This window comes from Pteropus vampyrus, unplaced genomic scaffold, assembly GCF_000151845.1.
Source record: "Pteropus vampyrus isolate Shadow unplaced genomic scaffold, Pvam_2.0 Scaffold77, whole genome shotgun sequence".
Lineage (NCBI taxonomy): Eukaryota > Metazoa > Chordata > Mammalia > Chiroptera > Pteropodidae > Pteropus > Pteropus vampyrus.
This window is the reverse complement of record NW_011888858.1, coordinates 5,565,907-5,592,718: the sequence shown is the minus strand read 5'-3', so window position 1 is coordinate 5,592,718 and position 26,812 is coordinate 5,565,907. Positions and strand designations below refer to the sequence as shown.

Below are 26,812 nucleotides of genomic sequence, written 5' to 3'. Positions count from 1 at the left end.
CCACCCTAACAGTTAAGGAATAGCAGGTTTGTTACTAGATCTGTTTCTAAAGTGGATTGCTAGTATTATTTCATTTCGGGTATAGTGAAAAGAAAATCAAACATTTATTTTGCATTTTCCAAGATAATCCTCACAGAAATCTTCTGAAGTGAAAACCACTTGACTTAGGAAGGCCAAGTATCTTGCCTAAGGTCACATGGCTGACTATTACTGGAGTTGTGATCCTAAACCAGGACTATCTCAAGCAATGACACTTAAGAGATTAAGTGGAAGAAATATTTCCAGAATCGTGGAATAAGGATTTATGGAAATCCACTCCTCAGTAAAAGCAAGAATAACAATGGCAAAATTTTCAAAAGTAACTTTTTCAGAATTCTAGAAATTATTAAAAAATTTTGCACAAATCTTAGGAGTGTATATTCAAGAAAAATGGCTGAATCTTGATAAGGACAGCACAATTTGTGCCATTTTAACCTTCTCTATTCTTATCCATCTCTCCCCGGCTCCATGATAGCCTTGAATAAAAGCAGCCTTAGCTTTTATTTCACAGTAGCTGTGAAAACTAACAGCCTTGCAGCCCCTGAAGAGGGCTGATGTGTTTGGAGCTCCCCTAAAGCTCCATATCTAGAGATTTATCATGATTTAAATTGCCTGATGGTTCCCTGAAAACCTCATTTCCAGACTTTATCTTTATTTAACTCGACTCAGACCTTGCTCAGTGAGAAATTCCTTCCACCAGGATATTTGTTGAAAATAATCAAAGGCAATTGTTTAGCATTACAACTGCTGGAGGCAGTGATACCAGGTGGGGATTTCCAAAGGGAAAGTCTGAAGAAAGAGAGGTTGATAGGGGACTTTGGAAAGCTCTAATGCATTACTAAGAGTCTAGAGGGCCATACACATGTGCATGACCGGGAAAGAGAAGGCATTAATCTCTAGCCTCTGGCTGAACTTGGAGTTCTGTAAAAGCAAGTAGTAAAAGCTAAAGAAGAATCGTAAACTGCCACAGTGTTGAAATCATGCCACACATACACAAAGAACCTCTCAGAAAAGAGTGGGAAACTTATCGGTTCAAAGCATTTAAGAAAATATCTGTTCAATCATTAAGTGACCGCTAAGCTAACCAAGAAAATACATTTCAGTGGCTTCAAGTAAAAAAAACATAGATTTTACAGAATTAGTTAGGAAAGTGACTAAGCAAACACATAAGTAACAACAACAATGAACAGCAATAACAACAAACCCTAGAAAGGAGGAGAATCTTATTTTAGAGATTGCTACATTGTATTATTTAAAATATCCAGTTACCAACAAAAAATGTCACATGCAAAGAAACAGGAAAGTATGGACCATACACAGGAGATAAAGAAGTTAATAGAAACCATCCTTTTGGAAGTCCAACTGTTGAACTTACTAGACAAAGACTTTAAATCAGCTATTATAAATATGCGCAGAGACTTAAAGGAAACAATATCTAAGGAATTAAAAAAATATATGAATGCAAAGACCACATATTGTATAACTCCATTTATATCAAGTGTTTGAAGTAGACAAATCCATAAAGATGAAAAGTAAATTAGTAGTTGTTAGGGCTTGGGATAAGGGGAATGGGGAGTGACAGCTATGAGTTTCTTTCTGTGGTAATAAAAATGTCCTTATAATTAGGAAGTGATGATGGTTACAGAACTCTGTGAATTTACTGAAAACCACTGAATTGAATACTTTAAAAAAGGTGACTTTTATCTGGGCACAGTCTTACATGCCAAGATCATGTAATTTGCCATCTAATCGTTCAGTTGCCAAACTGAACATATAAAATCATTGGAGCACATAAGATAAATGTTTTCAAGGAATCAAAGTATTATAATGTAAGTTTTAAAAAATGAATCAATACATTTATGAATTTATCCTATGCAATCTTCTTCTATATCTGATCTCTTCACTTTCTAAACACATTTGCTTATATTTTTGAAATTTGTGAGGATTCTGTTCTGTTTTCTATCTACACAGCTAACATTTAGTTGTGTCTTTGCAGGTGAATTCTTCAGACAAAATGACCTTTTATACACTTCCCCGTCCACATCCTCACAATCCTATTGCCCTTTAGAAATCAACATCATCCCAATTCAGCATCTCCTAGCAAAATCTGAAGAAATGAGTATAAAAGTTGACATTTGGGCCTAGAGTAAGCTTGAAGAGATGTCGAAGGTGCTTGGTCCAATTAAAATCATGGCATTAACAAAAAATGATTTTCCTAAGAACTTCAGACTTGATTGACAAGATTTTCAGACTTATGAGAGAGTTTTTTTTTTTTTTTGCTCTAGGAAATGGCCATGTGATGATGAGCCAACATTGAGACTTGCGTGATTAAAGGAACTTTCAAAAAGTTTAGGCTTAAAAAAACCTATAGGTTTTTCTCTCCCTACTCCCCATCTTGTCAAATTATATAAAAATTAAATGGAGTCTAGTAAATATTACACACTTTATAAGAAAAACAAGAAAAACAATTTTTTTTCATGCTGAATAAAAGACGATCTCTTGTTTTATAAAAATATTGTCATCGGAATTCTACTATTTGCCATGATCTAAAGAAGTTTCAAAATATCTCACTAGATTTAAACAGAATTTTACTTGTAGAACATGGAATACCAAATTTTTGGAACTAAAGTCTTATAAATATCTACTGGGGTTTTTGGAAAGGAAAAGCAGCGTAATCTCTTATGATCGCACACATTAAAAGGATGAATAAACAATAGAGATGAGCCAGCAGACTCAAGGATTCTAAAATGCTCAGATAATGATCAGCACTGTGGGGCTGCACACTTCCTGGAGAATAGAATAATGCTAGGGTCAAATCCACCCATCCTGGGCATAGCTGGACTGTTCAATATGACTAATCTCAAGACTGAACTCATGTGTGGCCAAATGACCATGGAAATTCACATCTGGGCATGACTTTTATCCGAGCTTATCAAGTTTGAAAAAAAAAGTATTTTTTTTTGAGCTAGCTACTTTGAGCTATCAGTCTTGTTGCTGAAAATGATGTGTCTTGTTTGGGGGATAATAGTTTACAGACTTCTAGTAGTATCTCAAGAAAGTCTTCAATCAAACACAGACTTTTGCTGGGACTTTATAACGTGACCTGAGGAAGAATATTCAATACTGTGTGCAGGTTTTTGTGTTGCTAATGTTTATATGTTAACACATTTCATGTTACATGTTAATGATGATGGTCATATCTGCATAGAGTGTTTTAGAAGTAACAAAAAATTTTTACAGACAGAATTTTACTTTGTCACACAACCAGCTTGTGAGGTATCCAGGGCAAATATTTTTTTAAATGTACTTTAAAACATATTTTTAAATCTTTATTTTACACATAAGAAAACTGAAGCCTAGAGGACTTGAAAACTCTGTTTGTCATTAGTGGATTGAGGCCTGGGTCCAGGTCTCTCAACTCCAATTTTAGAACATTTTGCATGACCATGTTCTCAATCTGGGCCACACATTAGAATCATCTGGATGGTGTTTAAAAAAACCCTCATGCCCTGGCTGAATCCCAGACCAACGAAATCAGGATAGCTCGGCACAATACTCAGGCAAGAGTATTCCACACAGCTCCTCAGATAACACCAATGTACAGTCAAGTTTGAGAACCATGTTCTATGATATCATATTTCCTCATTAGTGAAAAGTGGCATTGAGAAGTTATAATACATGAGGCCCAAATGTGACACTACAAAGATTTTAAGATATTTATTGTTTTACTCAACAATTATTTATTGAGAGGCACTATTCTAGAAGATACCACAGTAAACAAGACAAAGTTTCTGGCAGTCTGGTTCTCTCACTGGCATGATTATCAATCACCTTGGTTAGACAGAGTGACCTCACATGACACTGAGTGTTCCTCACTCTCGCATCGCTTCTTAATTTGACTGTGATGCTAGTCACTTTCTTCCTACATGAAGATTCAAAGCACCACAATAGCAGTGAGAGGCATGAACACTAAGAAATCTTCCATTGTGTAAAAATGCATGTGAAAATCTTTCTCAGAGCTCAGTGTAAAGAAAAAAATCTGCTGCTGCTGCCTGATCTGCTTCTTTTGTTAGATAAGGAGAGCCACGTAATCCATCATGCTCTTCTTTCTGACCTGGCTACTAGGAGGCTTGGAACTAAGCTTTGTGTATAAGCCTGGTTGGTTCCTTCACTGCATCTCTTTTGGCACATTTCCCTCTGTATCAGTCAGGGTCTTGATCTTCCTGACACTTAAACAAGGTCATTGTGGAGAGATTAATGATAATCTGTGGTAGGTTAAGGGAAATCAACAAGTTATAGTGAAATATCCTGGAGCCAGCTACAGCTGGAAGTGAGCCATTGTGGCGTGATCAGGAAGAGAAATGAGAGGCGGCAGTTGCTGGATCATGGGAGGAGCTTGAAATCATAGGAGAGGGCTACTGTATGGGAGCTGTAGCTGCTGGTGGAGGACCACAGCCTCTGCCAACCCAAGGCACTGCAAAGAAGGCGCCTGGAGCAAACATCCCAGTGTCTATCTCCTCCTACCCTTTAGTCCATTGTCAGGGATGGCCATTGGCTAAACCAGACAGAAATCAGAGGGCAAAGAAGCCCAACTGGTAGACTCCATAGAAGTCAGTGTCCCAGGACACCGAGCAGGTAAAAGATGTGTGTCTTTTATTTTTTGCTAATTATCTCATGTTCTTTTAAAATTTAAAATTAGGCTGAGTATAAAAAAATAAATAAGTTTAGAAATGGCAGTAAAATCCTGAAATGACATCATTTGTTGTGGTTGACAACACATAAGACCATCACCATCTTCCTACATGTCCATATTCAGATTTTAGGACTTCTTGAGGGAAGTAAGCCAACTCTGGCATCTTTATGATTGAATCACTTCTCTTTGTATCTCTCATCCATATATCTTTGGATAAACTAGAGGGCTGGGTTTTTTTCTGACATATCTATATATTGCTCTTTAAGGATTTGACTGGAGTAAATTCTCCTGTTATGGTTTTTAAACTCAGCTACATAAGTCCAGAACTTCATGTGCCATTTTAAAATTTTTATTTCTTTTTTTACATGTTCTTTGTTTAAGATTTTGAAAACACAAAAAGTATAAGAAGATAACCACTATAAACACTTGATTATATCCTTTTTATGTCTTTATGTTTACTTATTTGTTTCTTTTATCACCACCAAGACCACTATCACCACCATTATCACAACAACAGCACTTATTAAGAATCTGGCATTATTCTAAGTACTTCACCATATAAAGTGAAAAACTCTTATAATCTTCACTTTACACCTGAGAAAACTGAGGCAGACAAAGGTTGTGTAATTTATCCAAGGTCATGTGACAAATGAGTGGTAGGACTGGATTTGGAACCAGAACACTGTGGCCAAAATGCTCACGTTCCACGTCACAAAAGAATGATATGTCATCAGTTAAAAACAGGAGCAGCAAAAGGAAAAATAAGGGTAAGCCCATAAAATGGAATCAGGAATTGACTAAAATTTTTAAACTTTGGCACTCTACAAAGTTTGCTCTAAGTTCACAAGCTACTCATTCTAAAAAGAGAGCCTGGTCACTTACCAAATGCTTGGTGTTCATAAGATTAAAAAAACAGATCAAATGATCAATAGAAATACTGTGATTGTTGATATCGGGACCCAGCAGAGGTAATTTTATAGATACTTGGCCATTGTGTAATGTAACCAATGACGTTATTTATTCATTCATATATTATTTCATTATTATTAAGCACCTACTCTGGGTCAGTCATTGCTCTAGGTATCAGCAATACAGTAGTTAATAGTGTTTATGGTAGGAATCTTACACTGCAATGGAAGAGACAGACAATAAGCAAGCAAATAAATTAAAAATATATCATGTCAAGCAAGGAGAGAGTGCCAGAGGGGAGAAGGGAAGGCCCGCCTCAGCAACATTCCAGCTGGTGCAGATGATGAGTTTCATGGTGTGTGTTTGGTAGCACCCATCAATAAAGACCAAGGGGAATTCAAGAAAGGCAATTTCATGGAAGATCAGCACAACCTTTAATCAATCTATAGATTTTAGATCCTAATGAAAAACAGATAGACTTCATATCCTATAATTAATCATTGGTAAATATAGTTTAAAAATATTTTTTGTCCAGGAATTTGGTAACCATAGTGTAGTATAGTAGTGAGGTCTACCCCTAATGAGTGCCTGGAGTTAAATATGGAGCAGTGATTCTCAAACTTGAACTTATATTGGAATCCCCAGGTAGGTTTATTAAAACATAGACTACCAGCCTGCCCCAAGAGTTTTTGGTTTAGAGAGTCTGAGATGAAGCCCAATAATTTGCATTTCTAATAAGCTCCCAGCTGCTACTGCTGCTGCTACTTCAGGGACGATTCTTTGAGAACCATTGCTACTGACCTATTACTCTAAAGAGACAGTTCAGGTGGTGACTGTGGTGCAGACCGTGGCAGTGGGTAGGGTAGGGTTGAAAGCCTCTTAGAGAAACTAAGAGGTTTAACCTAACCCGTCTTCTTAGAAAGCTATTCCATTATTTAGTTAGAAGTGAGCTGAAGAAGTGCTTGCCCCAAGTAGGGCCAGGCTTTTTCCTGGGGACTTTGTTTTCAGAGGGCAACAAAACACAGACAAATAGGTATTTGAAGTGCTATTGCATTAGCCTGGCCAAAAATGCTTTAGCCTGGAAAACTTTCAGGAAGATGCAAACATACATTTTATGCAGGTAGAAATATATCACAGAGTCATAAAATTGTATTTTATACTTTTAAAAAACCCTTAGAAATACACGTGAAACTTTTCCAAATTAATAAAAGGCTCTCTTAAACATCATTTTAATAGATACATAACATTCCGTGGTGTGATTATACGAAATTTCCTGAACCATTTCCCTTCTGGAGATTTCCACTGTTTTTGCTATGACAAATAACGATATAATAAATATCTGTGCACATAGATTTTTGCCCACATTTCTAATTATTCTAGATTACTCAAAGTGGACCTGCTGAGTCAAAGTGAGTCAAAACATCTCTAATGTGCTTGAAACATATTTTCATTTGCCATGTCTATGTAGGTATTTAAATGTGAATACTGTTTCAAGGACAGTGTGACTTTGGCTTACTTCTTTGCCGTTTGAATAAGACTAAGCCTTCTTGTTTTCAAAAATAAAAAGCATGTGATTCATCTAGAAGGAAAAGAAATTTCACATCAAAGTCTTCAAAGAAAATTTATGAAAGTCTCTTTGAAGAGGCAGCAAACAGAAAGCTCTGCTACACAATACGTGGCAAAATTTCCTAAACACCATCTCTAAATATTTCTCTTTCCCCAGGGATGCATCTTTAGCACAACTGCTCCTAGCCTCCTTCCCCAATCTCTAATCTCTCTAACCTCAGCTGATCTCTCGCTCGTGCTTCTGCCTTCTCAGGTCTACACTCGTTTCGTGTAAGTAAACATAAATTCTCTAGTTTTTTTTTAAATCAATTTCCAGCCATAACCTTGATTAGTGCAACAAAGGCCCAGAAATTGATTGAGCAAAGAATTCTCTTTAGGAGGCTTTGGAGAGGAAACCCTGTGAAAACTGCTGGAATGTACTGCAGCTGGTTTTGGCCAACGGCTCTGGCATTGGCCCCACTGTTGAAAGGCTGAATAGCTAAATGTTTCTTCAGCACCATTTCTGGCCTCCCTGAACTCGTGTAGCCTCAATGATTGCATGACTGGATACGTTCCAGTCACATCCCTTATATCTAATCATGTAACAAAGTCAACAATGTGAACAAAGCATATCAGTCAACTTACTAACATTTGAGTATTAATTTTTAAACGTAAGGAAGCACTGTTGATGTAACTTGGAGCAAAAATCTCTTTATGTATTTTACATGCTGAAATTCTATTATTTCTTTGAAGTATGTCTACCCTTACTGATTTCAAGAATGTAATATTGTAATGATTACTAATTATTATAAAAGCTAGCAACTTTATGTGAAAAACAAGAGTTTTTAAAAATTAAATAGGTAAATCAATTCACTGTCAGTATAAACATTAAGAGAGTGTATTAGCTAGATAACTTTAGGAAGAACTTTATATCCTTTTCTAGCCAACAATTGCCTATAAAAATTAAAATGATATCAATTTGAATAATAGAGCTCAGTTTTATTTATAATTAGAATCTTTTTTTTTCTCCTGATGACACTAATCTTAGGGAACTGTTCAAAGAATACATAAATCTATTGAAAATGTTTGTTAGGCCAGAATAAAATATGCTGCATGTATTTCCTGATGCAAGGGTCATGTGAGTCAGATCACAGGAATGTATGTCAATGGCACTCTGAAAAAATTGCCATTACACTGCAGTATTTACTATTACTTCCAGGAGATCTCAACCTAATATGAGTTTTAGCTCCATGAATCAATTTTCCTAGGACCAGATCATCTCTGGATTAACCACACAACAAGTTTTTTTTTTCTTTTTGCCTTTGACCCCCTTCACCCATCTTTTTAGAATCTTTGTGGAATCATTTGGCGTACTAGCATTAAATCAAATAACCTTAAAGAAATTATTTAATTTTTAGTGATTTAATCTCATTTAGGCTAGACTGGCTCAAGGAAAAGACCTTTTTAAGTGTATCTGTGAATGAATAAAAAGCAGTCTGCCAACTTTTCAATCGCAAAATTTTACAAGGAACAAAACCTTCATAATCAAATACAGCGGCATCATTGGTAAATAATCACAGATCCAGAAATAAGAAAAATATATTGTCTACAGCCATGCTACCCTGAACAAGCCTGATCCCGTCTGATCTCAGAAGCTAAGCAGGGTCGGGCCTGGTTAGTACTTGGATGGGAGACTACCTAGGAAGACCAGGTGCTGTAGGTGTAAAAAATAAAAAAATAAAATAAGGGATTGTAAGCTGACAAGGTCCTTGCAATCTGTGAAGTCAACCAAGGGTTGCCTCGCCTAAAAAGAAAGAAAGAAAAATAAAAACTATGATTAAAACAAGAAAGCACTAGAGAAAAATAAAGTATCTAAAAAACTTCTTTCTCCTCTCTAGTTTAAAGTGACTAGTGTAGTAGATGTGAAGGCAAGTAACCCCAGAAGTAATCTAGTAACTGACAAATCTCAGAAATTATTGCTCCAAATCTTAACAGTAAATTTTTACAATTGAGTTAATAAAAAGATTAGGCAATAATTATAACAACAATAACGACAACAACAACAACAACAATAATAATAATTTAGATTTATTGTAGTTCCCAGGGATATGTTCTCCGATTAGGTTATTTGGCTTTGGATGAACACTGATTTTTTTTTAATCCAGACATTTGCAAATGAGTCAAAGTGTGTATTTGGTATATCTTTAATTTACTTTAATATTTCTAATTCTGTCAAAGCTCATTAGTGCAAATTACTGTTGACTGCAGCAGCAGGAGATTGGACTAAAAATGCCTCATTAAAATATCTGTCTAGATGTGGGCTTTTCATCTCTCCTCAATGAGGCATTCAATTGGCAAAAGAAGAGATTTTCTGTTATCAAGAAAGTTTTCTCTCATTGAACATTCTTCTCTTCCAAGTACTGAACTTATTATTACTAATTTAGACATGGATTTTCTTACTAGACACAAAGAGGTTTTGAGTCCCTATTTTCTGTTGAAAAATGCCTATTGATGTTCACTGTGGCAAGGGAGTTTAGAGGACATCGTAGCGAAAATCTTCAATTTGCAGATGAGGAAACAGGCCTGAGGAGGTGAAGGAATTTGTCCAAGGTCCGGCAGCTAAGCGGGGAAGAACTGGGCACAGGATCCTGTCTCCCAATATGTAGTATGCAATCGGTCCAGAGAAGTAAATTGTCCTTTCCAACGTATTTTTTTAATTCTTTCTTACTGTTATGCACCTGACTAGAGTTAAGTAACATCTTCTTGTTTCCTTCCCAAATCTATTTAAATTTCAACTTTCAAGTACTGATAGGACAAAGCCTATTTGATCTCTTTCTAAGTATTTCCTGAGTGTTTCAACCTGCTGCCTGGTGGGTTTAATGAGTATCACAGATGACCCATTGATGTTTTCGGCTCAGTGAAGCATTCGTTATTACACTGATTATTACAAAATTCATTTTGGCAAATGCTCCTTCCCCTTAATTTTTAAAGCCATGTGCATTCAACAGGAAATCTAGTCCATGTGTTTTTGACTCATTTGCACCAAGGTCATTAGAATGTGGTTGGTCAGAGCTAAATGGGCTCTGAGGAGTAGTGCTCTGGGCCTTTTCATAACACATTGGTGATCTTAGCTTCTGCAAGACATCACCAACCCAACTGTGTGCAGCTAGTGTTCTAACTCCAGCCATTTTAAGTTGACTACATGACATACGCTCTTGTACCTTTTCTTAATTAACTCCATATTCGCGATGTTGTTTTCCTTGGATGACTATGTGAGACTGAGACAAGATTGAGCTCATTGTCTTCCATCTAGAAAGGATATAGAAATAGTGCTATAAATAATAATACCTAACTTTTATTCAGCATTTACTATGTGCCAGGCACTGTGCTAAGCCCTTTCCATGTATTTAATTCTTACAATTACCCAGTGAGGTGGGTAGAATTATTATTTCCATTTTAAAGATTGAAAATCAGAGGCCAAAGGTCACAGCTAATAGACCTTGAAACCATAGATCAGACCCAGTCAGTCGAACTCCAGAGCCAGTGCTTTTGACCACTATGTTATCACTGTATGAGACAGTGACTCTCTGTCCAAGACAAACTGTATTTCCTTATTTTAGATTTGAGATACTACAGTAAATGAGCCTGCTAACATTACCTTCCTTAGACAGTCACCTCAGGACTTATATGTGTAAAGATTTGCAATCATTAGCTATACGGCTATTGTAAAAATGCCCATGCAGATCTCTTTGGCTAAGAAGAGAGAAGCTGAAGTTGGATCCATCTGTTCGGGTTGTATATCTTGCTGTGTAATCTAATCACAGAGGATATCTCAAGACTATACACAATTCAAGGTGAAAAATGCTGCTCTTGTCCAGGAGAATTGCCTACTCTATTTACATGGCCAAATGGCCCAGGCAAGGTCAGTGCTATGCACATAGGAAATACATGCTATGGACACATTGAATTGAATGTTGAAAACCAGAGACCTAATCAGAAGATATCAGGATAAACAAGATTGCATCTTTATGGGCAATTTGGGGTAAGGGCCAGCGTACCTCCAAGTTAGGACAAAGTTCTGTCCTTATAGCACCTGCCCATACTCATTTGCACCTTCAATTACATTGTCGAAATCTGGATGAGGGAGATAGTTATATTTGTCACACATCAGTTCAGCCACATCTCTGGCCTTTCTCTGAATATTAGTCAAATCACAACACGTTTGGGGAAGAGGGACCCAGAAAACCAAGGGACAGCCACTATCTTTGAACCGTGTAGAACAAATTGTGGGTTCCTGAAACTGTGGGAGGCTCCCCTTCCTGAGTTTGTGGCTTACTCACACAACCTTAGGCCCCAAAGACATGGTCAACCTCATAATCAGAAACCATAAAGAAATGTTTTCTTAGGTGTTCTGATCAAAAGCTTAGTCAATCTACATATCCTCTTGGATAATCTCATCAGATCATCTACTACCCATATTCTGACTCCCAAGTCTCAGGCTATAGTCCACATCTCTTTCTTGTATTTAAGAACTTCATAACCATTTGCTTGCTAGACACCTCTATTTGGAAGTCCCATAGGATCTCAAACACATTGTCTAAAATTGAACTCATCATCCCTTCTTCCCAGCTCCCATAATAGGCTCTTTCCATTGTATTTCTATCACAGTAAGAGATTCTAAGTTTTCTCTCCTTCCTCACTTCCTTGTTTACAACCAATCTATGAAGTTTTGTCGACTCTACCTCTTTAAAATGTGTTAAATCTGCACACCTGACCTAATTCCTCTTCTCCTTCCACAACTCCTCCACTGCAACCCATTCCATCAGGCTACAAATATCGCTCACCTGTATTGCCACCACATCATTCTGCCTCCAATCCATTCTCTATACTGTACATATGTATGATGGTCTCTTCAATGGCTCTCTATTGCCCTTAGAATAAAATCCTAACTTCTTACTGATCTGTCTTTCTCTCTAGACTGTGAGTTCTTTGAGAAAAGGGACTGTAGTCTAATTCATAATAAAATGTTCATTGGATAATATTTTTGAATGAATGAAAGTGCATATACTGGTTCTATTCAATGGCAAAAACTCCAAGTCTTCATTTTCTTCCAAAGCTGATGAGAGGAAGAGCAATCAGAAATGATGATCTCTGCCTCTCTTGATCAATGCCTTTCAAATAGGAAAGAAGATTAACAGTCAGTTTGCTATGTTCCAGTTACATGTCACCCGGTGCTTGAAAGGGATAAGTTCATTGAAACCCAGGAGGTGCCCTGTGAATATAACATCTTCATTTTATAAATGATAAAACTGAGTAAAGAATATGCCCAAGCTTATAAGCTTAATAATAACCAAGCTTAGTAATTGACTGAACCATCATTTTAACCTTAATCTGGCTAATTCCAAAGCTGGGACTCCTCACATGCATCAACCACTTAAAATTGGGTCCAAAAATGAAAAGTCCAATAACACTGTACATGAACCACATCTGATCCAGGCATCCTGACCATTACTCTCCCTCAAGTGTCCTTCACCAACATGCTCACTAAGTCCTCCATTCCACCCATCCACATCCCCCCAACCACAGTCCACAGGCCCCAGCACAGGTCAGAGGTTGCCAATCTGACTTAGAGATAAAGAATATCTTATAGAACTTCTCTGATCTAATAATAACCGCTTTGTTTTTCTGGATGCGATAGGAATTTTAATGAAATTTTTTATATGTAATTGCTTAGTTAGAAGACATATTTCTCTTTTTAACGGGTTCTGATGCAGAGAAGAATTACAGAAACTAAGTAGAAATAGCCAAGGTGCAAAGAGGAAAGCGGACTTCCTGGCACTGGAGTTTGCAGCTTTCAGAATTTGGGACCCAGTTGTTCAGGCAAATGAAGCAACTTGAACATTGTAAGATTTAACACAATTTTTTGAAGACCAAAAGTATGTGAGTGAGGAAGACAATAACATGGGGTCATAAGCTCAGTGAAAACTGGTATAAGATGGGAGCTACTGTCCAACTCAGTTCATTACTCACTTTAGGATTCAACCACATTCATAAGCATCTGCCATGTAACCAGCACCGAATACAGACATAAATAAGAAACAGTCCTTGCTGGTGAGCTCAGTCTAGGCAGGGAGACAGGCATCAAAACAAATAAATAAGACTTTATTATGATAATTATGCTAAATACCTCATGGGACAGAAGTAAAAGCAATGAATTTGTTTCAGGAGTCCTGGGAAATTACCATTTAGGATTCTCAGAAGAGGTGACATCTAAGTGGAGTTTTGAAGGACGAATAGGAGTTCATGAGACTAAAAGTGGAGAAAAGTGCTTGTGGCAGAGGGGGAAATACGTGCAAAGGCATGGAAGCAAAACTGAACAAACTAACAAAGAAATAAACAGAAAAACAAAGCCTATGTGTCGTGAAGGGTCTGGAAAGGGCTACCTGAACACCAACTGAATGTGCATGTAGGGCGTGTGCACATCTGTGAAGAATTCGTGTCTTCTTCCTTCTTATAATGACAAAGAGATATTTAGGGTTAATTACCAGCAACGCTCTCCCTCTGACATTCCTGATATATTTTCTAAAGGATGAGTCAAGTCTAACTATGCCGTGAATGTACGAGTACATATTGAGGAAACAGTAATGCAGGAGGGAAAGGGTCTTATAAATGTTACAGCATTGTCTACTTTGATTTGATATATGAAATAATATAAATTCACTGCTCCCATAAATTTTGAGAGAAGTCCAACTTTAGGGCCTATTTAAAAGGGCTATTTGACTTTGTGAATAAAGCATTCTTGTTTGCTCTGGAGGCCTTTTGATAACTGAATTATTAGGTTCTTATGGAAAGGATTTAGTGGTCTAAGTCCTTGGTGGGTTGGGACATGCAGCAGACCTTCAAAGCCAGCTTGTATGATTTGCCTTGGACGTCAGTCAGTGTTGTCTCTGGCAGCCCCCCTGGAGAAAGGTGGCATCATCTGGCTGCGTATTTCATTTCTAACAAGCTAGTTCTCCTGTATTAGGCTTTCTATGAGCCACAGGATAATACGGAGATGTCAGTGGATTCTGCTAAATTTTGCCAGCTTCTCCTGAGGTTAAAAGGATGCCAAATTCAACATTGGCTGCTGCTTTTAGGAGGTGAGCTTTTTTTGTGATGACAAATTCCCTGGGTTGGGGTTCAGAAGACTGGCGTCTTTTCTCAATTTTGCAACTATGAGAGAGAAAGTTGGACACATAGAAGCTTGCTCATTAATGTCCTGTTAGAACATATCTGCATTTATGGCAGAGACCAAGAGCTTCTACCTATTCCCTTCTACTTCCCTAGGAATACCACCTTGAAGATTGCATTCCCAGTTCCTTTCAGTCCAGAATGACCAGTGAGATATAAGCAAATATTGTAAGGTGACATTTAAAGAGTCGGCTCTGTTAATAACTGCCCCCCCTTCTTCCTATTTCCTGTCTGAAATCATAACCTGATAGTTGGCATTCCAGGAACCATCTTGAATGATGAAGCAATCTTGAGGATGGAAACTATACATTAAGGATGAAGGAGAAGAAAGATAGAAAGAGCCTGCATCCCTGATGACATCAAAAGCCTACATTCTAGTCATGGACTGCCTACTTCTGCACTTCGTATTATGCAAGAGAAAAAGAAACCTCTGAATATGTTTAAGCCTACGTTATTTGGGTTTTCTCTTATATGCAGCTGAAAACAATTCCTAATGAGAAACAGTTTATTCTCTTCTATCACATATCAGCCTTCTCCAAACAGCAGGGAATTAATCTGCCAGCAATTCCAGAGAAAATAGACAATAATGATTCAGAGCTGAGGTTTAAGAGTCAGACTGCCTCAGGTACTATTCTGGCTCTACCACTCATGAGGTCATGACCTTGAACAAATTTCTTAACTGTTTTGTGGCTCAGTTTCCTTTTCGTATAATATGGATAATAATAGTACTTACCTTAAAGGGTGGTTATGGAGATCAAACTAAAAGGGAGTCTACGTAAAGAGCTTTCAGTATTCCCAGCACCTAGTAACCACTTGGCACATATTAGTTGTCATTATTATTATTTTATTTTATTCTAGCTCTGTGAATCTAGAAGTCACCGGCAGAGCAATTCCAGGGAAGGGCTGGAGTTGTTTCAGCTTGAGTGAAGGTCCATGTGCCCAGGAAGATGGGACACTAGGATCAGCCTAGCCTAGGTCGCACACCCACCTTGGTGGTGGTGTTGGTGGGAGAAGGAGTTGATCGAGTGTGGTACCAGGAAGGGACAAGAAGATGAGTGCTGGAAAACGAAGACCAAGCTCTCACATGCCTGCTATTTGCCTCTTGAGCAGGGGTCTCCAAACCCTGGGCCACGGACATGTAGCTGTCTGTGGCCTGTTAGGGACCAGGCCACACAGCACGAGGTGAGTAGCTGCAAATGCAGATTAACATTAGCAGAGACCATAAAAAACCAATTGATTGCAAACATATCAAAACCCATCAGTGAGTGGCATGTGACAATTAAGCTGCATCTGGTGGCAGGCTTTATAGTGGCAAGTGAGTTAATGTACTTCAATTGTACAGTTGTATCTGGTGGCATCTGATTCTGCAGCAGAGTGAGTTGTATAATTATTTCATTACCTATTACAATGTGATAATAATAGAAATAAAGTACGCAATAAATGTAACGTGCTTGAATCATCCTGAAACCACCCCACCCCCACCCCGCCCCGGTCCGTGGAAAAATTGTCTTCTACGAAACAGGTCCCTGGTGCCAAAAAGTTTAGGGACCGCTGCTCTTGAGGATATTAAGAAAATATGTGTTTGCCAAACTCCCTTCAATTTTTTTTTGTATCAATGGTGCAAGGAATTGCTGTTGTCAGCCTTTTCATCAAAGTCTTTAGGGCCTTTTTCTTTCCTATCAGGCTTACATTTTTTTTCTCAGGGCTGAGGCAGCTCCCAAAAGGCCTTGCAAAGCTAAGACTCCAATCTCTCTTCCTCTCCCACCGCTACACTGGTGATGGAAACAACATGTGATACAGAGACAAGGTCACAACATCCTCTACTGAGCCAGTCACTTTCAGGGGGGAAAACGCTTCTATGTCTAAACTGCCAACAAGGGTCTATAGAAGAAACACAAAGCAGTCCTAAAACTAAACAGCTGCCTGGTGTGTGGAATTGTGCTGTAAAATTTCCCAGCTTTCTACGTGTATTAATCATGTCTTTTATTTTCTCTGCTCTGATGCTTTGATTTCTTGGGGCCTTGCTGTCTCTGGTCAGACTGCCCCTCCCAGCATTAGCTAATTCTTAGAGGTGGCACTAACTAGCCCAGGAGCTTACTTTTCAAATGCAAACCAACCAATATAGAGCTCGTATCCCCAACAAATTTCTCTGTTGGATTCTCATACTCTGGGCTACTATTCACTTGCCCTAATCACCCAAGGCCAGGTAATAGACAACTAGAAACTGCCCTATGCCCCAGAATGCACGGAATTTACTCAAACTAGCCAACCCTAAGCCTGCTTTATGGTTCCCTCCCACGACAACCACCATAAAGGTTCTTGCCCTTGACCACATTTTCTCCTCACTCCACCTGCATACTGACCAACCCTGGTGCTTCCCCATCTGGCCCTGTATGGTGTGCTGTGCCTCCTATTTCTAAGAATCTGTGAGCACAAGAAAATTATCCTTCACGACAGTCATTCCCATGTCTGCATGTCTTATCAGGCCTGATTCAAACAAATTCTGAGTACCCTTCCGGGTGCATGTGCGTGTGTGCGCATGTGTGCATGTTCACGTACATACGCAAGTGTACACAAGTCTGCAGTGTTTAGGAAATAGACTCAGACTTACTTTTTTAAGCTCCAATTTTCTCCTCGAAGGGTCATCTTTCTAATGAATCATGACATCGGTCTCTTTTTTTATTTTATCGAACTAACTCTCCTGGGAATATATTTTGTGTCCAAAGGAGAGAATATTAAAAATATTCAAAAAACCAATTTCATTGTTATAGTTTAACAACTAAAACATTTCTTGGAGTCTGTGGGGTCTTTCTGGTGATTTTTAGCATCTTAAAACAGTAATCTACCGGGCATGTCCAGAAGTACAAGAAATAGGTTGTGATCAGTGAGTAACTCCACCTTGCAGACTAGGAGGTTGGCAGAGTGATGGGATTCCTTCTGGAAAAAATGAAGCTAACCTTTCACCAAATTCAAAAGGTGCTGGCACTGGTTTTGTTTCAAGTACATTTTTTCAAGCTTTTTTTGTTTCTCGAACCACCCAGATTTTTGAAGCCACAGATGTTTTTAAGGCTTTCTCCCCATCACTGTTACCAGAAGGAGTTCCAGGAGAATAGAGCTGTTGGCCTTAGTATGGCTCTCCTAAGATGAGCTGTTTTCCCGGTTTCTGGGAGGCCTGTGTCCATGATCACATAATAATGCAGTTCTGTGGTGAAGTTTTTGTGAACCACTGTCTTGTTACTCCCATGATTATTGAGGGTAAAGGTCAAAGTTCGACACAGCTGATGTGCTGAAAGAATAGGAAGATTATATCCTTCTATCATAGCCACAGCTTAGTTCTAGACCTAACTTACCTAGGACAGTTCCTGACTCAAGCCTAGGAGCTCAGAGCCCATGGCAGCCCTCCAGAAAGGATTTCTCCTGACTTTCATCCTCTCTGTCCAGTGTGAAGAAAGGAAACCAAAGTTTACTAGAGATCTGTATTTTGCTTGGTGCTTTGCATGTATTACCTCACCTAAAATCCTTACAACAACTAATGAGATAGGAATTATTGCCATTTTTCAGAAATTAAGAATTTGTTCAATGTCACACAGCCAGATTCATAGCCAGATCTGACTGCAATGCTGTACTGAATGTACTATGCCAGTGACTCTTGAAGCAAGACCAACATCGCCTGGAACTTGTTAGAAATGCAAATGCTGGGGCCCCAGACACATTGACTCAGAACATCTGGATTTTAACAAGCCCTCCAGGTGATTCTGATGCACACTAAAGTTTGAGAACTACTGTACTGCACCATATTTTGTCTTCTTGTCTTTCATTCCTAAGCACAGGCTTTGAAGCTAGACAGACTAGAATGCCGCTTTCTGATTAGGTGACCATAATCAAGTTTATGTCTTTGAGTTTCTACGTACAGTTGACCCTTGAATAACATAGATTCGAACTGTGTGGGTCCACTTATATGCATAATTTTTTTTCAATAAATAAATAAAGCACAGTAAATGTATGTTCTCTTCCTTGTGATTTTCTTAATAACATTTACTTTTCTCTATGCTTACTTTATTGTAAGAATACAGTACATAATACATACAACATACAAAATATGGGGTAATCAACTGTTTATGTTTATCATCAAGACTTCCAGTCAATAGTAGGCTATTAGTATTAAGTTTTTGAGGAGTCAAAAGTTATATGCAGATTTTCAACTGGCAGGGTTAAGGGGTGAGTGATTGGTAGGTACCCTTAACCACCACTTCGTTCAAGGGTCAACTGTATTTATTAGTAAAGTGGAAATAATAATTATATCTCAGGATGTTGATGGGATGAAATGAGTTAATGTATGTAGAACACTTAGTACTGCACCTGGTAAAGAGAAAACACTCAATGAACAGTTGCTATTACTATAAATACTATTGCCTTTTCTGCCTGTCAGGAAAATGGTGGAAATAAGTGAGATTCTTAGATAAACAGAATCTTCAATGTAAATACTTCCCTGTCCCACCCAAGCTGAGTAAGCTATTCCTTTTCCTTTGCAAAGACATCCATGGTGTTACTTATCACACTGCCTTCTTTGCTCATGTCTATTGTTTATATCCCTAGTGCAAATTAGTATTCAATAAAAGTCTGTTAAAAAAAGACTGCTTGATCTCCTATTGTAATTTATACATGCCCTCTGTGGTAGGCAGAATAATGGCCACTCAAAGATGTTTACCTCTTAATCCCTGGGTCCTATGAATATGTTAGGTTACATGGCAAGGGGAGAATTAAAGTTGCAGATGAAATTAAGGTTGCTAATTAGCTGACTTTACAATAGGTAGATTAACAGGAGTTATCTGGATTCAGTGGGTCCAATGTAATCACAAGGGTCCTTAAATGTAGAAGAGGGAATCGGAAGACAGAACCAGTGAGATGCAGTGTAAGAAGGACTCGCCTTGCTGTTGCTGGCTTTGAGGATGGAGGAAGGGGACCACAAGCCAAGGATTGTGGGCAGCGTCTAGAAACTGGGAAAGATAAGGAAACATATTCTCCCCTAGAGCCTCTGAAGGGATGCAACCCTGCCGACACCTTAATTTTAGCCTAATGAGACCCGTTTTGGAATTCTGACCTCCAGAAGAGTAACATAATAATTTGTGTTTCTTTAAGACGTTAAGTTTGTGGTAATCCGTCACAGCTGCAATAGGAAACTAATACATCATCCTTGGCTCCATTATTACAACTAGGTTAGAACTGGCTATTTTTCATTAGTTAACCTAACTACCTACATCTGCCCTTCCTATCAGCAATAAAACCTCTAACCACGGTGCTGAGACATTAAAAATAATTTTCCACTGTACAATTATCATCTGAGAATGAACCCATAGATACATGTTTAAAAGTCTTTGACTCAAGGTCTAGAGCATGTCCAGCTTCTCAGAATTTGGCACTTCTGAATGCTCACCAGTGAGACCAAGGGATTTTCATGTGTATGCTTGGAACTCAACCTCTGGCTGCTCACCAGGGAAGGTGTGAAACAGCAGCCCATGAGTAGAGAGTTATTCCAGCAGTCATCTCTGCTGGGGGCACCTCCTTCCCCAGCAAGCCCATCTGTCTGCATTCTGTTGGGCAGTAACCACTCATAGGGGATCTGGTCTCTGCCTTATGCCAGCTCCATGGAGAGCCAAATGTGGCTCTGTCAGCAAGTGGGAGATCAAAGAGCTACAACCCCCAACCCCCTCAGCTAAGCTGCATCAGAGAGCAGAGGCCATAATGAATACCTCTCTCTCTCATGGGGATTCTGCTGGCCATCTCTTTACACAGACCCTTTTACCATGGCCTCCCAGGACCTGAGAGAGACCTTGACCACTTCCATAGTTTTGGGTTCATTAAAAAAAAAAAAAGACATATCAAAACATGTTTTTAAAAATTGTAGTATATTTTAAATGTTTACATTTAATATATTAGCACTTTTAACCCCTGAAGGAACAATGCAATATAATGATGTTATTCACAAGAAATTCAGGACTTATAAAAATATTAATTCATAGTATATTAGAAGAACCATAGACAGCTAATGGGGTATACATTACACTGACGTAATGAACATCTTCTTTGAATGCTGCCTATTTATCTTTGTGATTCTGTAAATTCCATGATTGGGAGCTAATGCTAAGAGTGTACATATGAGCCCCACTGTGGATGTGAGGCCTCAGCTGAGCAGACCCTCTGCCTCACACTGTCTCTGCATCTGCCCTGCCATCCACTTCCCCTCAGTGCCTGAAGCGGTATCAAACATTCCTGTCTCCACTGGAAATGACAGCGAGTAATTTAGTGATGACCTTTTATGATGAGATCATATCAGAGGCTGTGAAAAACATACCACTCCCAGGAAAAAGGGAACGTACGCCTGAGATGGATATACGGCTGGCATGTATGCAGACTCCAAACATATATTCCTTCCAGCTGGTCATCAATTTCAGGAAACAGTATTAGAAACCTAGAGTTGGAGAAACATAACTCTCAGGCAGAATTTATGAAGTTTTTAAGGGTAGTTTTAGGTCCTGAAGAGAGGCTAATTGCTAGAGAACTCTCCGGGACCAGGGAGGAAAAAAGTTCATCCCATCTGTTTACGTCCCATTGTTTTTAAAAATCTGAGTTTAGGGAGATGGGTGGCATCTCTCAGCTGTAATGACCCAAGAGAGGCCAAGCATTTGCAAAAGAGCCGCAGTCTCTTTTCAAGGCTAACATAAATGTTGGAAGTCATCAGTGCTCCCCTAAATTAACTAACATAAAATTGAGAAGTCTCTCCTCTATCCCCTATCACCATGCAGTTGCCTGTCCCTAAATATTTCTACTTCAACACGAGCAAACAAGTAGTAACGCCAGAAAATGATCTATTTCAGCATTGGCCATACTCTCTGGCCTGCAATGTTTATGATTTTCTTTTCCAATTGCATAAACTATAGGAAACCACTTTTACATTGCAGAGTTATTGCTGCACAAGAGAACCAAACAGTTACTTTTTTTTATTGTTAATAATCAAAAAGTTATGAAACCATAAATGAAACCAAAATTCCGAGTATAATGACCCTATGGTGATGGTCCAAAGTGAATTTCCCTTCCTTCCTCTCTTCCTCCCACCTCCTTCCCTTCCCTCCCTTCCTTCCTTCCTTCCTTCCTTCCTTCCTTCCTTCCTTCCTTCCTTCCTTCCTTCCTTCCTTCCTTCCTTCCTTCCTTCCTTCCTTCCTTCCTTCCTTCCTCCCTCCCTCCCTCCCTCCCTCCCTCCCTCCCTCCCTCCCTTCCTTCCTTCCTTCCTTCCTTCCTTCCTTCCTTCCTTCCTTCCTTCCTTTTTCTGCCATTGGTGGTAAGGCTCAGGTCATGCTCAATCTAAGCTTCTTTAAGTCATTTGTGATAGCCAGATTATGAAGTGTGAAGTATGGATGTGTAGGCAGGAACACTTTAGAATCACCAGAAGAGTTTTAAAAGTGCTGATTCCTGAATTTTGCCTCCAGAGATTTTTATATAATTCATCTAGGGAGTGGTTTGGGCACTAGGATTTATAAAAGCTCCACAGTGGTTCAAATGTAAAATCAAGATTAAGTAAAATCAATGCTAATTTAGTCAAACTGTTGATTTTGTTTCCCTCTTGACAAAACTAGCTAAATAAAATGATTATGTTGGGGGTTTTGATAGATGTACCTAAAAGTGATGCTATTTGACTATTAATGGGTTAGTTTATTATGGCATGGTTTTACACATTCAAAATGAGGCAGGAAGGCAGAAGACGACTCTATTGGTTTGAAATAATATAGTTTCAGTCACATTCTTTTATGTTCTGTCCTTCAGTCTGCCAGTCTGCTTCAAACTTGCTAAAGTAATATTGACAGAGTTTCTCTGTGGGCTGCTGACGTTTCTGGGCTGTGAGGTCTGGCTGTGTTGCACAAATTCAATAATAATTCTACCACTACCACTGGCTGACTCTAGCCAACTGCAACGGGTGTGAAGTCAATTCCTTGGAGCTCTTCTAGCAAATATTTTTGGCACGGTTTCGGGACCATCAACAGGATTCTATCCTTGACATCTGGAACACCCATCTGAGATGCAAGCAAATAGTTTTGAAATGAAGTTAGTTCTCTTGACCAATTAAAGATGTGTGTTTGACAGAAACCCTGTGTAATTCATTAGCTATCCAGCTAGTTTCTAGCAGGTATGACTTCCTAGCGATTCTGGATTACTAATTGTTGGGTGATCAGCCTGGAAGTTGGAAGGCAATGTGGTGTGAGTTCTGGCTGGGGATGGTTTAATTAGGATGGTCAACCACTTGTCAGCAATCATTAGTGCTGCCTTTGGATAAAACAGAACCCAGGTCTGGTACGACTCTTTATTCCAACATGCATGTGGCATTTAGTTCCCTTCTTAGAGCTATACTGTAGTGCTATTGGTTATTATAGTACCATAGCGTTTTACTTATAACTGGGAGATTTTGGACATTGTAGAGGTATGTTTATGTGCTTTCCATTACAGCAGGGTTTCTCAACCTTAGCACTACTGACATTTTGGGCTGGATAATTCTTTGTTGTGAGAGGTTGTCCTGTGTATTGTAAGATGTTTACCAGCACCCTGGCCTCTACCCACCAGATGTAAGGAGCATTCCTCTGGTTGTGACAACCGAAGATGTCCCCAGACATTGTCAAGTGTTCCCCAGCGGGGTGAGGATTGGAGAGTAAAATTGCCCTGGTTGACAATTAGTGAGAGGTTCCTCAGATTTTATAATATATGAAACAAGATTTCCTACACAAAAGTAGAATGATGATTATAAGCCACTTCCTAAATGTCCACCAGTACAAATGAATTTCCTGTCTTCAGTTGTCATACACAACAGCTTTGATTTTTTTAGTCATTTTTGTATGCTTAGGAGCATGTAGCACAATGCTCTATTCACATAGTAGGTCCTCAGTAATGTTCATTGAATGAATAAAAAGAATCACTCCTTCCCCACTTCTGTCCACGTGGTGTGGGTGGGGCTCTTGGAAATTTAACATGTGGCCTTGCCCAAGCCAATCAGACCATCTCATTTTTCTGGACATAGTAATAAGTTCCAGGCACACACCTAACTGTAATCAGTTTAGCAAAGTGAACCACAGGACTCATTGGAAATGTTGGACACATTCAGCTCAGCTTTTCTTTCTTTTGGCTGGTTTTGAACTTGGAAGGAAGTATCTTCTAGAAATTCTGGCAGTCATCTTACTATTAAAAGATATTATAAGAAAGCCTGTTTGAGAGTCACTCTAGAGAGAGTCAGATCCTGGGGCTACCATTTGTGCCCCTAGGGCCAGTGGTCTTTCTTGCCACATCCACATCCACATGACTTTCCGGTTGCTTGGGTCACTATGTTCTCACTGGTTTATTTATTTCCATTCTTATTATCTCTTGCTTAGGCTAGTTCGAGTTGGGTTCTTTATCACTGAGGTCAAAAGAGTCCTTATTTAGACACTGCCCTACACAAGATTTGGCCTGTTTTGTGTGTATCAGTGACTTAATAACACTCAGTGCAAATGCTGATTTAGGACTATATAATCGTGGTATTGACAGGATCTTAGAAATAATGGTCTGGCCATCACCTAATTCAGGGGTTCCCCTATCACATCTTTGTCAGAAGAATATTGGGCCACTGCTTGAATGTGTGGGATATTGAGAACTTGCTTAAGTCTGCCTATTTTTCTATGAGTCAGCTCTGGCTGTTGAAGAATTCTGCATACATTAAGTCAAATCTGCTTCCAAGAAGTTTGCATCCTAGAATCAAGGTCTATAGCTAAATAGAACAAAAATGTTTTTCTTACAATGAAAATAAATGCCATATCTTGTCTTTGTCAGTTTTTTTCCATCTCAACCATTCTCTATTGCTTCCAGCCCCTTCTGAAAAGTCATGTTCCAAATTTCTGATTGTAAAGAGAAGAGATTTTGGAATGAAACAGACCTGAGGTTGTAACCCATCTTCATAGCTTTTTATTTGTGACTTTAGAAAAGTTACTTATAGTTTTCCAGCATATGCGTTTTCATCTGTCACAGGGGGACCACATTAGCTCTCTTAAAGGGACTGCGGTGAACATTCCATGGGGTGATGCTTGTAAAGTGTTCTTAGCTCTTTATTTAGTACCTGACATGTCTATGTGCTGTGTTCCGTAAATCATCTTTATCTTCTTCATTTTGTTGCTATCCTTGGGACACAACTTTAGGGTATTCATTTAAAATACGGCCTCCAAAATTCAACACTTTATTCCAGATGGGATCTGACCATCCTAATATTTTGATAACTCTGCTTTGTTTATTTAAGACTTCTTCTCATTTGCTTTAGTCATCCAAATTGGCATAGGTGGCCCTAACAGTCACATTGTCAGGTTCATAAAGAGTGCAGATTACATGCAGTTGTCTTTCTTGCCATACTAACGGATAAAAATCCATGTAATCAGAAATGTGATCTTGGCCCACAGACCATCAACACAGAGGTCCAGCTTCTCGGCTGCTGGCTGCTTGAAATCAAGGTTGCATCTAGTGCAGGTCAAGAGGCCTGTTTTCCTTTCCATAGCATATCTTGCTGGCTTTAGGGAAAAGGATGCCGATGTTTCCATTGGCAGGTTGTAACTCTCACAGAATGAAGCAAATCTGATTATACGATAGAAGGACATCCAGGAAAATAAGCACAGGACAGTGCTCTGTGGCCACATGGAGACTGTCAAGGCTAAAGCAAGCTCTTTAATGTCCAGCCAATGTTTGTAGTATGTGAAAGAAGTTGTTCAGTGTCTGTGCTGATTGGTTTCACTTTGTTCTGTGAGAAAAACTTTCCCAATTATTCATTTTTTCAAATATAGCCCTTCCACAAGAAAAACGACAACAAAATCTCAGTGATAAAGAACCCAACTCAAACTGGGCTAAGCAAGAGATAATAAGAATGTCAATAAATAAACCAGTGAGAGCATATTAGTTCAAGTCATGTGGATATGGATGTGGCAAGAAAGACCACTGGCTTTAGAGGCACAAATGGTAGCCCCAGGATCTGACTTGCTTTTCACTTCTCGGCTCTGCTCTGTCTCTCTAGAGTGACTCTCAAACAGGCTTTCTTATAATATCTTTTACTAGTAAGATGACTGCCAGAATTTCTAGGGGACTATATTCTTCCAAATTCAAAACCAGCCAAAAGAAAGAAAAGCTGAGCTGAATGTGTTTGTCCAACATTTCCAACGAGTCCTGTGGTTCACTTTGATAAACCAGCTAGGTGTGTGCCTGGAACCTATTACATTTTAGACACTGTTATAAAAGTAATAATAGAAGAAAAAATAATAAGAGCTGCCACTTCTTGGACAACTACAACCGTAGGTTCATATTATTCTCCCCATTTTATAAATTAGGCAACAAGGTTCAGAGAAAGTAAATCACTTGCCCAAAGTCATGTAGCTTAAAAAGCATAGTCAGGATTCAAATTTCAGTGCTCCTAATCTAGAGCTCTGCAGTTAAACCCCACACTCTACCATCTTTTCGCAGCAGTAGTTATGTGACATGATGGAGATGTTAGCTAGAGCTATGGGGGTAATCATTTCGTAATATATAAGTGCATCGATCAACACATTGTACACCTTAAACTTTCATAATGTTATGTTTCAATTGCATCTCAATAAAGCTGGGAAAAAAAAGTTGTCTGGACAGGCAAAGGACTCTCCTTAGCACTTCCTTCCTTCCAGACTCAGCCAGGATAGCTCTCGCCTTTATGTCCTCAGCCCGGGAATTCCTCTAAATTGCTTTCTAAGCCAACCTCTCTCACTACACCTTGCCCATTCCTCACGGAGGGCCTTCTCTTTGGGTTCCAGCCTCGGTCTCTGCCTGTTTCCATTGGTTTCATTATATATATATATATCTTCCCTTGCTATTTGCTACACCCCCGTGTGGGATAGGGATATCAGTTCTCTTGTTCTGCCAGTCCTTCTTTGCTCGCCGACAGCTTACCTGCCCGCTACAGACATGCAGGTACCCTCCTGCAGCTCCTGGCAGGAAAAGCCCCGTCTAGGGGTGAAGTCACCAAGCACATAATCTCTGATTTAGAGAGGTTTTGAGTCATTATGTGATATCTGATTATAGAGTTTTATTTTTACATCCCGAGAAGGGGAGTTAATAGGGTTAGAAAGGAGAAGAGATGAGTGTAAGGGTGACAGGAAAGAAAGAGAAGAGAGGGAAGGAAGATAAGAAGTATAAAAGGAGAGATGGGAAGAGAAACCGAGACTGGTTGAGTGATCTCAGTGACATGTTAAAACAATTTGGTTGTATTTGTGAATAATTAACCATTTGTTATGGTAGGAACAAGAGAACAGGTCTGCAGGTGCTGCTTGGTTCGTTGCTGCAGAGGGAATATTAAAATATCAGTTACTGTGAGCA

The 26,812-nt window shown here is 39.0% G+C and overlaps 1 non-coding gene across 1 annotated transcript; it reads left to right on the top strand.

Moving 5' to 3' along the window:
• Window positions 1–8,790: 8,790 nt before the first annotated feature.
• On the top strand, window positions 8,791–8,909 carry LOC111741403. Its single transcript, XR_002780989.1, has one exon. It is a non-coding gene; the product is annotated as a 5S ribosomal RNA (ribosomal RNA).
• The last annotated feature ends 17,903 nt before the right edge of the window (window positions 8,910–26,812 follow it).